The following is a 15,073-nucleotide window of genomic DNA, read 5'->3' on the forward strand; positions in this document are numbered from 1 at the left end:
GCAGCTCAGGTGGCAATTTGTGCAGGTGATTGCCTGTTTGTGGGGCAAGTGGTTTTCTAATGACTGCTTCTAGGGTGGAAGGGAGGGATGCAGTCATATCTTGGGGTTTATCTGGCTGAATGTTTAGTAAGCCAGGCAGCAATAATTTAGCCAGCTATATTATAGCCGGTTAAGTTAACAAGATAATTTTCAGCCTCTAATCTAGCTGGCTAGGTTTTGATGAAAATTATCCTAAATTTAGCTGGCTAAAGTATAGCCAGCTCAACCACCAGTTACTGAATATTGACTTCACTGTAAACTAATGGTATTTTCTTTGAATTATAGTTTCCTGATGAAAGTGCCATTACATAGCTTGCACATTTTGTACATTCTAGAAGATGATTCACATGGTTTTGTTTCTTTTCTACAAATGACACAGAATATGGGTGTATCCCCTTTGTGCTATTATTGTAATATGTTCCAGAGAACTCTGTATTGGGACTGTGAATGGTACCTTCTATGTGCTTCTTATGGGCTTGCTCTCCGAGTTATCATGAGTGGAGTGTGAGTTGGGAGCAGCCTGTTGAAGTGTGCAGCAGACTGGTCAGAAGGTCTTTGGCTCTAGAGTGTTGTGTTGGACTGCAGGAGTGAGGCAGAAGCAGCAGCGGATTCACGATGTTGGACCGGCCCAGGCATTTGCCGCCCATGCCGGCCCAGGACACATCTCATGCTCTGTCATGGCCGTGCACGGCAGACCACGTGACTGGAGCGATTGGCCCACTGGGGGATGCCTGATCCCCCGATAGGCCAATCCGCCCCGGGCAGAAGCTTTTTGAAGTCTCTAGCACAGAGCTTTCCAAACTTTTCATGTTGGTGACACACTTTTTAGACAAACATAATTTCGTGACACAGTAATTCAGTCTACTAGCAAACCAGAGGTTAAAGGTTAAATAAACAAAACGTATTTTGACAATTTATGTATGTTTCCTTAAATATATACATAAAGTTTTGTGGATTACATAATGTTACACCCACACTGAACCCCAGGCAGCTCCCATTCATTCTCACACAGCTCCCTCCCCACCCTCCAGGCATGCACACATTCATTCTCACACACACACAGAGACCCCTAGGCAGGCACCAATTTATTCTCACACACACATACACCACACACAGGCAGGCACCTATTCTCACACAGACAGACCCCAGGAAGACACCCATTCGTTCTCATACACAGATACAGCCTCAGGCAGACTCCTATTCATACACTTGCACACACTGAAGGCAGACCCCCCTCTCTCTTTATTTTGCCAGCAACCTCAGAGCCTCTCTCATTCCTCTGATACTGCTATCACTGCTGCCATGTGGATATTTGGGGAGGTGCTGATTGCTGCTACTGGCACTGAAGCCTGTTCTGCTGCCTCCTCTGTGCAGGCCCTGCGGTATTAAATATTTGCAGGATTCCACTTACTCCATGCCGATCTCGTACATTGCGAGATCGGCATAAAGTGCTACTCTTGCACATTCCCAAAGATAACATATGCCAATCACTACAAAATATATATTTTTTTACCTTTGCTATCTGATCTTAGTTTTCTAATCGGTTGGTCACAGGCTTTTTTTTCCACCTTCCCTTTCTTGTTTTTTTGCCAGTTCCTTTTACAGGGTCTTTTTCTTTTTATTTCTTTTCTCTCCATCTGTCTTCTTCCCTCAAACACACAATCAGGTTCTCATTCTCACAGCGGCCCTGCTACCGAGTTTCCTCCTCTTCTTGAGCCACTGCGATGTGGAATCTGCAGCGGCCCTGCTGCTGGGTTTCCTCCTCTTCTTGAGCTGCTGCGACGTCGGATCTGCAGTGGCCCTGTTACCGGGTTTCCTCCTCTTCCCGGGCCACCGCGACATGGGATATACGGCAGCCCATTAATGCTGCTCTTCTTCTGAACATGGTAGATGCTCCTCCTCCTTCCTGCCCACGCGGCTCCGGCAACATTTTTCTTCCAAGGCTGCACAGGCAGGAAGGAGGAGTGAACGTGACCCTTTTCTTCAGGCCATGGTGAGGTAAGCTCCACCACGGTCCTGCCAATCTTCCTGCTGTAGTTCCCTGCTTCCGCTGGTCCTGCTGCTATGTGGACCAGGCGACACACCTTTCCACTGCAGGCAACACACTATACACTAATGTGTTGCGACACACAGTTTGGAAAGCTCTACTCTAGCATTAAGATAACTTGCCAGCTTCCTTGTTAAGCAATCAGGATGCTCTTAAGGAAGCAAATTCCAATCCTTATGTTTGAACTTTACAGTCGGAAAGCTGCTATGAATAAAAAAAAAAGTGCTCCTTCAGGAAAGAATGTAGTTTCAGATAATACCTCTCACCCTCAGACAGAGTCTTAAGACAGGGCTCTTCAGGTAAGTCATATCACCATCAGACAGGCGGTTCCACTAGGGTTTAGCAGGTAAGGCTGACATCTCAACCCTCATGCAGATTTTCTGGCAGGTTCCTCCATGTAAGCGTGTTGTCAAAATTGTATCCTAGGCATGGTATAAACTTACTGAAGTGCCCTTTTGGGTAACCCTGTCTGCTTCTAGCTCTACCCCTTCCACCACAAGCTGTGCTCCTTCACTGTTCCGGGTTTTGCATTCAACCGTGAATTTTCAAAACAGATTTATGCGCTTAAATCCACCCTGAAAATTCTACCTAAAGTCCCCACAGACTTTAGCCTGTATGGGCTATTTGAAAATTACCCTCTAAATGCACACATGCAGCTTTCAAGCATGCCTGTGAAATGCCCCTCGGAATGCCTCTTTATAATGCAACTAAATATATATCTGGTGTGAAAGTACACACATATTTTTACATGGCTTAAAATTAATTTATGTACATTCGGCCAGTCTAACCATGTAACTCTTTTTTGGGTTTGTTTTTTTTTTACTGACATAGATCCCAACTAAGCTTTTGAAAATGTGCCTTCTGATATACAGTATTACTTTTGCAACCCATGTACAATTTGTTATGGCAATAAAGTTTCTTGAATCTTGAAGTGAGGAAGCAATATAGAAACTGGACAATAAGTAAATCTACTGTAGAAGGAAAGTAAACCAAGAGCAGGTTAGAGATGCTCTAGGAGAAGAATTGAAAAGCATGTGAATAATATGAACAAAGAGAGGCAACAAAATATTTTCCAGGAGTTACATCCCCTTCCAAATTGCACCCCCCCCCCCCCTGCCGCCATTTATTTAGCAAATGGCTAAAGGCCCTTGTGGGTACTCAACAAGAAGTGCTTCTAAGTTTGCCCAGAACATAGTCAGGTAAATATAGGTTTACCAAATCCAAATCTTCAGAGGGATCTGACAAATACCAATCCTTACATCATTTAAGTGAACAGGCTCTTCATATAAGCCCTGTCTTCTCAAGGATGGCAATAATGTATCACTTAGCAACTTTAAAAAGAAACTGGTGGCAAGATTCCCTACGGGACACGTTTTATTGCATAATACCACTTATGTTGCTTCTGGTCATTTCAACCACTGGTCACTTTTTAGGAATTAGGATCAGTACTTAAAGGTGGAGAGCACACACTTGAAAGGAATAACTGATGAACCGTGGCAACTACTTTAAAATGATTCTCAAAGACTTGAAGTGTGTTCAGTTTTTAGATACTTCCGGTTCGATAGTGGTAAAGGCAGGTCAGGCAATAGATAGGTAGAAGAAATAGGGGGAAAGGTCTGCTATTGGTCTAGTTATGGAACTCTGTGAAGTCAATTTTCGAAAGATCCAGCCACCTAATTTCGCTGACTGGGGCTGAGCAGTTACATTTGGCTGCCAATAGAAACTATTTTTCACATTGTTTCATGCATTACAGGTGTTTTGTGGCAATACATGATTATAATTGTGGCAGACCCTCCCAGTCTGGCCACCAGATGTCACTGTCTCTGTACAGAACACCCTTTAGAAGAAGAAGCCATCCATCCACCCAATCCCTCCCACTTAGAAGGTCTGTATTGGATGCTTGAATACGGCCATTTTAGGACACTTTGGGATCAGTTTGAGGAAGCCTTTGAATAGTAAGGATGTTTAAGTTTTACACGCTGGTGAGGTCTCCCAGCTTCACCCAAATGGAGTTTCTGTTAAAAGTAATACCTCATTGTGCACTCTCTGGTCCTTCTCCTACTTATTTACAGAGTGATAGATTTTTACACCTGATACCCTTTTGGGGCAAAAGGACTCTCACCAGGGGACAAAAGTCTGTGAGCCTACTCTAAACCCTAGCTGGACAAGCACCAGTGATGGATCCCGCTACGAGAGACAGTAAGGGCTGAAGATGTATCCAGTTTAACTTTTGAAGTATTTTTTGGGCTTGAACAGAGTGGGGAGGTTTTTGGATCTTCCCTCTCCACTGGGATTGCAGTGCTGAGAACTAACCTGATCCCATTTGAATTTTCCCCATGAGAAGTCCCCCCCAAAACAACAAATAAGGATGGAAGAACAAGATCAGGAGACCCCAACTGGATATCCACATTATGGGACGAGGTCGGGAAATGGTAACCTAAGTAGGTCCCCTCCACTAGGATTCCTCTATCCCTGCTGGGTGAGCTTTGCACATTAAACATCACCATGAAGCTCTACCCAGATGCCTGAATGTAAGGACACCAACCTAACTAGAACTATACTTGAACTAGCATGTCAAATATAACTTCAACATTATTGACTAATGGACTATAATGATTACGATTTGTAAAATTCTTATTTTCACACCCAGATCCTGGTCCTGTCTACTTTATTACAGCTTCTCATCTCATGAGATGCACACACACATTGGGAGCAGCATAATATCGTCTGGGCCACAAGCAAGATCTTACCCCCATAAAAAGACTTCCCCCGGGATTAGGAGTCAATCATGGGATGGACTTTGCTAGCCAGAGCAACCCCTGAAGAGAAATAAAAATGTTTGTGTGCCCTTGGGGTTAAAACTCGCTAAGGGTTACATAAGCACTGGGCTAGATTTTCAAAGTGCTGCTAGATGCCTCACTTAGCCAGTCAGATTTTGGATGGCTAAGTTAAGCCAGTTTTCAGCCAGAACCTGGGTGGCTCAGTGGTGGCTCAAAAATAGTTCTAAATATAGTTGGTTAAATTTGGCTGGCTAGATTCAAACCTGAAATTCATTTGTCTAAATCTGGGCCCTCAAGCTTGCCAGCTAGTGCTGAAAATTAGCGATAGCTAACCAACTTCCCTCTCCCAGCCTACCCATGCCCCTGGGTCGACCCATTTTTTGGAAGCTAAATTTAGGGTGGGAAGTACTCAAAAGTAGAGGTTTAGCCAACTAATTCCTGAAAGTAATTTCTCTGAATATTCCACCATTGCAGCATCTCCGTAGATGGTACCAAGTGTCTGCAAGACAGATGTTACAACAGAGAGATCAGCATGTCCAATTTTATCCTCAGACAAGGCTGCAGCTGTTGAGGGGTAAGGCCCTTCCAGAAAGAAAAAGTGGGAACTATGAGGGATATTAAAGACCACCAAAACTTGCATGCCCCTCTCCAGCCTGTCCAATTTGGTCTTGTGGTCCTGAAAGGAGCTATGTTGGAAAGGGTGAGAGTTGCTTCAGTAGATTGGGCACACAGTTGTGTTTTTTGTCACCAGACGTCTGTTTGCAGGTGTTTGATGATGTTAGTCCTGTCATGGATGTGGATAGTTTGTGCAAAAACCTCAGCAAGCATTCTAAGGCTTGAGCCTGAACATTGGTTTGTCTGTCTAAGGCTTCTCTAAGGTCACCCATTCTTTTGCTTTGAATGTGAGCTTGTTTTCGTATATCCAGTCATTGCTGTCCCAACACTACAGTACTCATTGAGTGTGTGTGTGTTGGGGGGGGGGGAGTTGGATGATGTTTTATCTCTGGGTCAGTGCTGGCAGATCATCCCTGACATCAATGGATTGTCAAGGCTTCTGGAGTCAGGGAAACCCACTTGAGGAGCGGCACAGGACTGCAAGGCAGGACTCTAGGCAAGACAATGTCCGGGCTTTCGCCTAGACATCTCCTTCCCTCCATAAGATGAGTCCTTGGGTTCTGGGGCCACTAGGTCTCTGCGGCAGCAGTACATCATAGTGAGTCTATGCAGACTGGAACACAACTAGGCACAGCAAGGCCGGACAGGCACAGGAGGGCAGGCAAGGCTGTACAGGCAAGATTTGGACAAGGCAAGGCTGAAGGCAAGGTTTGGACAAGGCAGGCAGGACAAGGCAAGGCTGCGGTGGATACTGGGTAGGACCTGGAACTAGACAAGAAACAGGCTGAGACGAGACAAGAATAGAACTCTGATACAAGCAAGACTGGACAAGATACTAGAACAAACAGAGCTGACAGGGCACCATAAGACTAATCAAGGACAAGTCAAAACAAGGCAGAGTAGGGCAGGAGTTAAACAAGGCAGACTAGGGTAATACAGAACATATAAGCCCAAAGGCAACTTGGCAGGAGGCCTGTAGACCACTAGGCAATAGGAAGGCCTTGATAGGCCTTCCTATTTCTTCATGGAGAGGGTGGTGGATGCCTGCAACGCCCTTCCGGAGGAAGTGGTGAAGACCAAAACTGTGAAGGATTTCAAAGGGGCATAAGATAAACTCTATGGATCCATAAAGCCTGGAGGATGGGACTGAAGAGAAGAGATATGGGGGTGGCTTGTAGGAATAAACACTGTGGATCCAGAAAGCCTGGAGGATGGGAATGAATAGAAGTGGTATGAGGTGGCTTGCGGAAATGACGGCTACTACCTGGTGATTAAAACCCTTATTCAATAAACATTCACATGGTTAATGAGACTCCAACATTCCTCTATGCTTCAACGGCAAGAGGAAATGTGGAAAAGAGGATTTGCATTCAGGCAACTACCAACATTGCTCTATGCTTCAACAACCAACATTGCTCTGTGCTTCAACGGCAAGAGGAAGTGTGGAAAAGAGGATTTCATTCAGGCAGCAATCAACAAGGTAGCACAGTCTGGGTAAACAAATAAGCATGGGAGTTGCTTGCTTGTTGCGGCGTTTACTACCCCAAACCAATTAAGCCTGATACTTCACTTGCAATGCATATCCAGCGTAAATCTCTGCTTCAACGTTATCTCTGCTTCAATGGCAGGGGGAATGAAGATAAAAGGATTTACATTCAGACAACAACCAACAAGGACTGAATTGCACAGTCTGGGTAAACAAATGTGTGGGAGTAGCTTGCTTGTGGCGGAAGTTACTACCCCGAACCAATTTAAGCCTGTTACTTCCCTTGGAAAGCATATCCAGTGCACTCACTGCTTCAACGGCAGGGGAATGAAGAAAAGAGGATTTATATTCAGACAACAACAAAGGACTGAATTGTACAGTCTGGGTAAACAAATAAGCGAGGGAGTAGCTTGCTTATTGCGGCAGTTACTACCCCTAACAAATTAATCCTGATACTTCACTTTGATACAGCTCCAACACTGCTCTCTGCATCAATAGCAGGGGTGGAAGGAAATTAGAATCAAAAAGCTACCAATAAGGGTCCTGAACTCAGCAGTTGGAGTAACAGATAAGTATGAGAAAATAAGTGTGAAAGCTTGCTGAGCAGACTGGATGGGCCTACTGGTCTTATTTTGCCGTCATTTCTATGTTTCTAAGACAAGGTACAGACAGAGTAGGCCCAAAGGCCTCAAGGCAAGATACAAGATAGAATAGGCCAGAGGCCTCAAGTCAGGGCAAGACAAGAAACGAGGGTCAGGTCACAGAGCCAGGAGTGACACCATGAGAAGACAAGGTTAGGATGGCAAGGTAGGTTTACACAGGGATGAGACTTAGTTGTTGCAAGAGTAGCGAGGAGGAGTTGGTGAGCAAAACTAATGAGGCTTATTGAGGGTCTCTGCTGGTGGTGAGGCATCACTGCAGGAGTCAAGAACGTAGGTTAAGGTTGTGTAGCAGGCGAAATCCTAACATGGAAAAGGTTTTATCCTACTGCATACAGGAGTATATAGATCGGCTTTTCTTAAGGAATGCAATGGGGGAATCAGAACTACAACTCCTTGCTTACAGTGGGATAAAACCAGGACTGGATCAACTTTCCTGAAAATCCAGATCCAATTGACAACCCTATCAATGGGATAGATCTGCCATGGCACTACATGAGGCCAATCTTTCTCCACCTTGCAGACTCTCTTCGTATGATCAATCAATCTCAAGCATAAAGTATTTGCCTCCCTGCTTCAATTCCTGCTACTCACTGGTGCCTATGGGGTCCACTAGCATGGGTTCTAGGAGTTCAAAGTACTCTCCACAAACCCATGAGACCTAGGAAAAGTTACAGAGATGAGTAAGTTGCATTGCTGAAGTACTGACATCCTTTTTGATTCCATCCAAAATATGAGGCTCATTTATAGCCAAGCTGTATCCTATAAGCCACCCACCAATATGTTAGATAGCTGTTCTGACTTGGAAGGTGGATCCTTGGTCCAGCAAGGAATGGAGTTCTCTCGTCGGAAGGCGAGGCCAATCACGAAGGTCGCTGGAGGTGATTGATGAAGATCTGGATGCAGGCGCCTCCTGCAGGTCGTTTCAATCCAGATTGCTGGTGCCTCCAGCAGGTCGTGAGAACAGAAGCTGGCGCCTCCAGCAGGTCGTGGAAACAGAAGCTGGCGCCTCCAGCAGGTCAAGAGAGTAGAGGAAACCAAAGCCAGTCCAGGGAACAAGAGCCAGCATACTCCACAGCCAGTCCAGGGGTCAAGAGCCAGGAAGTACCACAGCCAGTCCAGGGATCAAGAGCCAGAACACTCCGCAGCCAGTCCAGGGGTCGAGAGCCAGAAAGTACCACAGCCAGTCCAGGGATCAAGAGCCAGAATATTCCGGAACCAGTCCAGGGGTCAAGAGCCAAGCAGGAACGACAGCCAATCCAGGGATCACAACACGGAGGAGCAAATCAGGAACCACAAGCAGGAATACCACCAAAGCCACGAAGCCAAGGCAAGGTCTGAAGGCTCAGACCTTGCCTTAAATAGTATTCAGAAGATGAAGTCTGCAGGAAGGAACCCCCCTAACTTCCTGTAGGGGTTCCTTTAAGGCCAGGTTCCTGCTGCCCGCACGCCCCTAGGAAGCTTCAGGGGGTGGGGCTACCGGGCAGAGAGAACGCCGTGGCCATCTTGGAATGCAGCACTGCCGCGGAAGCGGCCTGCCGACTCCAACCTCAGCGTCCGCGGTTGGCCCTGCCGCCATGGTGAGTGACCAGCCCCGGTTGCGGTCTGCCGCGGCCGGCAGTCATAACAGTACCCCCTCCTTTAGGCCTCCCCCTAGAAGGCTTGGGTTTCCCAGGGTGACTGATGTGGAGATTCTTGAGGAGATCCTTGTCCAAGATGTTTGTAGCAGGCTCCCAAGAATTCTCCTCTGGGCCAAATCCCTCCCAAGCCAGAAGATTCTCCCATTTACGACCTCGTCTGCGAACATCCAACACCTCCCGAGCTTGATAAGTAGTATCTTCTTCCGCCCTCAATGGAGAAGAAACAGGGACCTTCCGAGAAGGCCAGCTGAGGAGTAAAGGCTTCAAGAGGGAAACGTGAAACGAGTTGTGAATGTGTAGAGTAACCGGGAGGCGTAATCGATAAGTCACTGGACCTAATTGTTTGATCACCGGGAAAGGCCCGATGTACCAAGGAACTAAATGCATCGAGGGAACCCGTAAACGGATGTATCTGGTACTGAGCCAAACCTTATCTCCTGGGCGAAAACATGGTGCTGGTCTCCGATGTCGATCGGCGAATCTCTTAGCGGTCAGTGCCGCTCTCTGTAACATTCGTTGAGTATGTGTCCAAAGTTTTTCAAAGTGGGTGGCGGTGAGCTGGGCTGCCAGAGAGGAGACAGGCAGAGGTAGCGGTACAGGCGGAGCAGGTTGGTAACCGAAAACAATTTGAAAAGGAGAGGCCCCAGTCGAAGTACAGATGAAGGCAAGAAGCACTGGGGAGAACAGGAGGCTACAGTGGCAGTAGAAGTCAGCAGTGGATCTATGCGTGTAAAGCAGGCTCCTCTTTCTCTTATGCCTCTGCTGTTTGTCACTTCTGGGCCCCAAGGGGTGAAGAGAGCATCAGCCCCATCACTGCCGGGCCCACTAGAGTAAGATAAAATTGGTGTCCCACCAGGCCAAGAAGAGCAGGAGTTGACAATGTTTCACTCTGATCTTGGTGAAGGAGGAGGGAACAACCTTCCACTGGGCCAAGAAGAGGAGAAGGAAGCAAAAGCTGCTTCCTGTCATACCCAAAAAAAGAGAAGTTGGCCAACTCCTACCCAGGCTGGAAAGAGCAACCATCTGCTGGCTCCAAAGCACACCTCCCAGTAACTTGTAACACACCAGTGAGTCCCAAAATGCCTGCTGAGAACTGCAGGTCTGAAGGATTCAATCATCACATGAGATTAAACTGAGAATTTATGCTAATATTCTGGCCAAAATTTAGAAGGAAATTTTGAAGCTACATTAATTTTTATTTTTTGCAAGTGAACTGAACTGAGATTAAGGGTGAGCTTAGTGGTTTTCTGTTATAACCTACAAACAGCTAATTTTATTAATTTTCCAGTGCTAATAATTTTTTTCCTTTTACTATAATGCTGTGTATTTCTGTTTTCTACAGAGTATAAGAATTTAAATGTGTTATGCAGCTGTGCATGCACTGTTTTTGTTTGCATAACTTGCAATAGTAATACATCATGAGGCCAATATTTAAATCTAGCTAGCTGTGTAAGTTAGCCGGATAAGACTTATCTGACTAACTTACACAGGTTATTCAGAGGAACAGCAAAGCCACTGAATGTACCCAGATAATCTTATCTGGCTAACTTTAGTCCTGCTATGGGGCAGGTCTGACTTATCCAGTTAATTTAATGGATAAGCTTGAATATCGCTACTTATCCAGCCAAGATAGCCAGATAAATAGCACCGCCCAGTTACACCCATGGCTAACTACTTATCTGCTTAAGTAGCATTTGAATATCTACCCCCTGTGCTTATTTTATTTTATATATTTATTTATTTTATATACCAACATTCATCTCAATTGAGATATCACACCGGTTTACATTCAGGTACTGTAGGTATTTCTCTATCCCCCAGAGGGCTTACAATCTAAGTTTTGTACCTGAGGCAATGTAGGGTAAAGTGACTTGCCCAAGGTCACAAGGAGCAACAGTGGGACTTGAACCTTGGTCTCCTGGTTCATAGTCCACAGCTCTAACCACTAGGCTATTCCTCCTCCCTATATGGTTTTTATTTTCTGCTTCAGCCTCTCCTCCTCATCCCTGGAAGATACTTTAGTTGTATGTGCGCATTGCATTACATAATGTCCATTCTTTCTCATTACAGCTGAGTGGTAGAGTTATGTTGCCGCTCCCATAAGGGGTGGAGATTTATAATTATAAACACAAACTTGCCCACATAAAAAAAAAAAGAGGCATTCCAGGACATCTATTAGAGTTGTGCATAATCCTTTTATTTTCAAAAGGTACATGCGTAGATGCCATCCCATTACGTCTCACTTTATTTCTCCATTTTACCTCACCTTAATGTGCGTGTACACATTTACCTGCGTAATAATCCCATTTTCAAACTCGGTGTACGTGGATACCTTGTACTTCAAAATCACTTTGTTCTGCGCAGGCTTTCAATTCTCTGTGTCCCTTTGTAGTTAGGTGCCTTACTGAACATTTACCCCCAATGTGTTTTTCAGAGAGAAACATAGCACTCCCAAGCTTGCATCTGCTAGACTAGCATTTCCACAAAACATGGCCTTGCCCTTCAATGTATTGAAAGGTTAAGAGCTAGGCAGAAGTGCATTTTCTAATTTAGAAAAACAACAGCTTGTCTTCCTGGAAAACTGTGGAGGAACAATAGTGAGTGAGTGAGTGAGAGGTTCGCATCCATCTTATGACATTTTCCAAGCTCACAATTTTTTGCATCTCTACTGTGCTTCTTCATCACTCCCAAGCCTCGCTGTTTGATGCAGCATTTGTTGAGGCGAGAGGTTAAGAATGAAGATCTCTTATGTAATGTAACGCTTTAAAGTTTCCATAAAAAGCATTGACTTACCCTATTACTGTTCTCTGATGAATGTTCCAGACAGCAGAGGGAGTGAGAGAGACAGGCTGCTGAGGCATTGAAAAATTGAATTGCTGCTAGGTGCTTGTCAGCTCCTGTAATGTAGGAAGGAAGAAAGAGTCTGTTAGGATGCAAAGCAAGGAATCACCCCCAAAATAAAGAAATACCGTTTTTATATGCTGATTAGTATTTGTAGTCAGCCTCACAGTTCCTGTGTTTGTCTGAATGAGTCTCAGCGAGGTCATGTTGCCCCCACTATAAATTTATTCAACATATTATAGAAACATATAGAAACATAGAAACATAGAAATGACGGCAGAAGAAGACCAAATGGCCCATCCAGTCTGCCCAGCAAGCTTCACACATTTTTTCTCATACTTATCTGTTTCTCTTAGCTCTTGGTTCTATTTCCCTTCCACCCCCAGCTTTAATGTAGAGAGCAGTGATGGAGCTGCATCCAAGTGAAATATCTAGCTTGATTAGTTAGGGGTAGTAGCCGCCACAATAAGCAAGCTACACCCATGCTTATTTGTTTTACCCAGCCTATGTTATACAGCCCTTATTGGTTGTTTTTCTTCTCCCCTGCCGTTGAAGCAGGGAGCTATGCTGGATATGCGTGAAGTATCAGTCTTCTCCCATGCTGTTGAAGCAGAGAGCCATGCTGGATGTGCATCGAAAGTGAAGTATCAGGCACATTTGGTTTGGGGTAGTAACCGCCGTAACAAGCCAGCTACTCCCCGCTTTGTGAGTGCGAACCCTCTTCTTCTCCCCTGCCGTTGAAGCAGAGAGCTCTGCTGGATGTGTGAAGTATCAATTTTTCTTCTCCCCTGCCGTTGAATCAGAGAACTATGCTGTATATGCATTGAAAGTGAAATATCAGACTTATTTGATTTGGGGTAGTAACCGCCGTAACAAGCCAGCTACTCCCCTCTTTGTGAGTGTGAATCCTTTTTTCCACATTTCCTCTTGCTGTTGAAGCTTAGAGCGATGTTGGAGTCACAGTAAGCATGTGTATGTTTATTTAATAAGGGTATTGACTCCAGGCAGTAGCCCTCATTCTGGCGAGTCACCCACTCTTCATTGGCGGCCTCTTGACTTTATGGATCCACAGTGTTTATCCCACGCCCCTTTGAAGTCCTTCACAGTTCTGGTCTTCACCACATCCTCCGGAAGGGCATTCCAGGCATCCACCACCCTCTCCGTGAAGAAATACTTCCTGACATTGGTTCTGAATCTTCCTCCCTGGAGCTTCAAATCGTGACCCCTGGTTCTGCTGATTTTTTTCCTACGGAAAAGGTTTGTCGTTGTCTTTTGATCATTAACACCTTTCAAGTATCTGAAAGTCTGTATCATATCACCTCTGCTCCTCCTTTCCTCCAGGGTGTACATATTTAGATTCTTCAATCTCTCCTCGTATGTCATCCGATGAAGATCCTCCACCTTCCTGGTCGCCCTTCTCTGTACCGCCTCCATCTTGTCTTTGTCTTTTTGAAGATACGGTCTCCAGAACTGAACACAGTACTCCAGGTGAGGCCTCACCAAGGACCTGTACAAGGGAATAATCACTTCCCTTTTCTTACTCGATATTCCTCTCTCTATGCAGCCCAGCATTCTTCTGGCTTTAGCTATCGCCTTGTCGCATTGTTTCGCCGATTTCAGATCATTAGACACCATCACCCCAAGGTCCCTCTCCTGCTCCGTGCACATCAGCCTTTCCCCGCCCATCGAATACAGTTCATTCGGATTTCCACTCCCCATATGCATGACTTTGCACTTCTTGGCATTGAATCTCAGCTGCCATATCTTCGACCACTCTTCCAGTTTCCTTAGATCTCGTCTCATTCTCTTTCCTTGAAGACGGTGGGCCTAAAAAACACATTATCAGTCTTTCACAGATTTGCTATACCAGCAAAGTGTTTCCGCCCAAAAAAAGCAGCAGCTATCTCTAAAATTTGGTGTAGCTGACAAATAGTCCCACATGTTTAGGGACTGGTCTAATGGGGGGCACTGTGTCATTTCTGCACACACACACACACACACACACTACAGCATGCTGCTTATAGAACCCAACAGTGTGCTGCAGGCAGTCAAGGTTTCCTTCTGTACTATATAAGGTGATTACACATAATCCTGCTGCAAGGCCCCCAGTATCCTGCAGAAAGGGAAGATTCTGCAGTAAGCATTAAACATTTCTGAGATAAAGTTCTTGCAGTTCAGTGACACATTTTCCTAAATGTACATATAGGTTAAATGTTTTAATATGCAAAAATGTTTTCATTTTGCAAAATAGAATAGTTTGCCAACTTCTCTTATGTTCTGGATGATTCCTTTTTTCCTTTGGTCATTCGTTTCCTTTCTCCATTTGAGTTTTATTACTTTGTTTTGATTTTGATTTTTCACTCTATTTCTTTCTCCTGATTTTCTTTTCATACTACGCTCTCTCTTAGTAAAAGCCTCTTTTTCTCCTTCTCCAATAGGGTGGCCAACTTGTCCATGGACCATAACTGTACACTCACCAAATTTGAGAAACATTGAGGAGGGGGTGATGAGGGATGTGCATGACACTCTCAGGCTGATGCAATACTGTGTGCTGCGGCCAGCACACAGCTCAACACACCATTGGATGCGCGTTTTGGATGCGCGTCCATAAACCCCGATGCAAAACGGGAGTTAGTGCATCCAACTGAGCGCATAGCTAATAGCGTTCATCACATGTAAATTCATGTTGATGAGGCTATTAGCTATTACCCTGATTCAAAAAAAAAAAAAAGTGCGCCCAATGCGCACATTTTTACTCTCCAAAATTAATGCCTGTCCCGGAGCAGGCATTAATTCTTGAGGAGTCCCAAAGGTTTACAGAAAATACTGCTTTTCTATAGTTCCTCCAACTTAACCGAAAAAGGAGAACCGTAAAAAAAAATAATTTACTGAAAAAAAAAAAAAGTGTGCCAGCAGTCAAGTTAGGAAAATGGACGCTCAATTAACAAGCGTCCTTTTTCCTAACC

Source organism: Rhinatrema bivittatum, chromosome 2 (assembly GCF_901001135.1).
Source record: "Rhinatrema bivittatum chromosome 2, aRhiBiv1.1, whole genome shotgun sequence".
Taxonomy (NCBI): Eukaryota; Metazoa; Chordata; class Amphibia; order Gymnophiona; family Rhinatrematidae; genus Rhinatrema; species Rhinatrema bivittatum.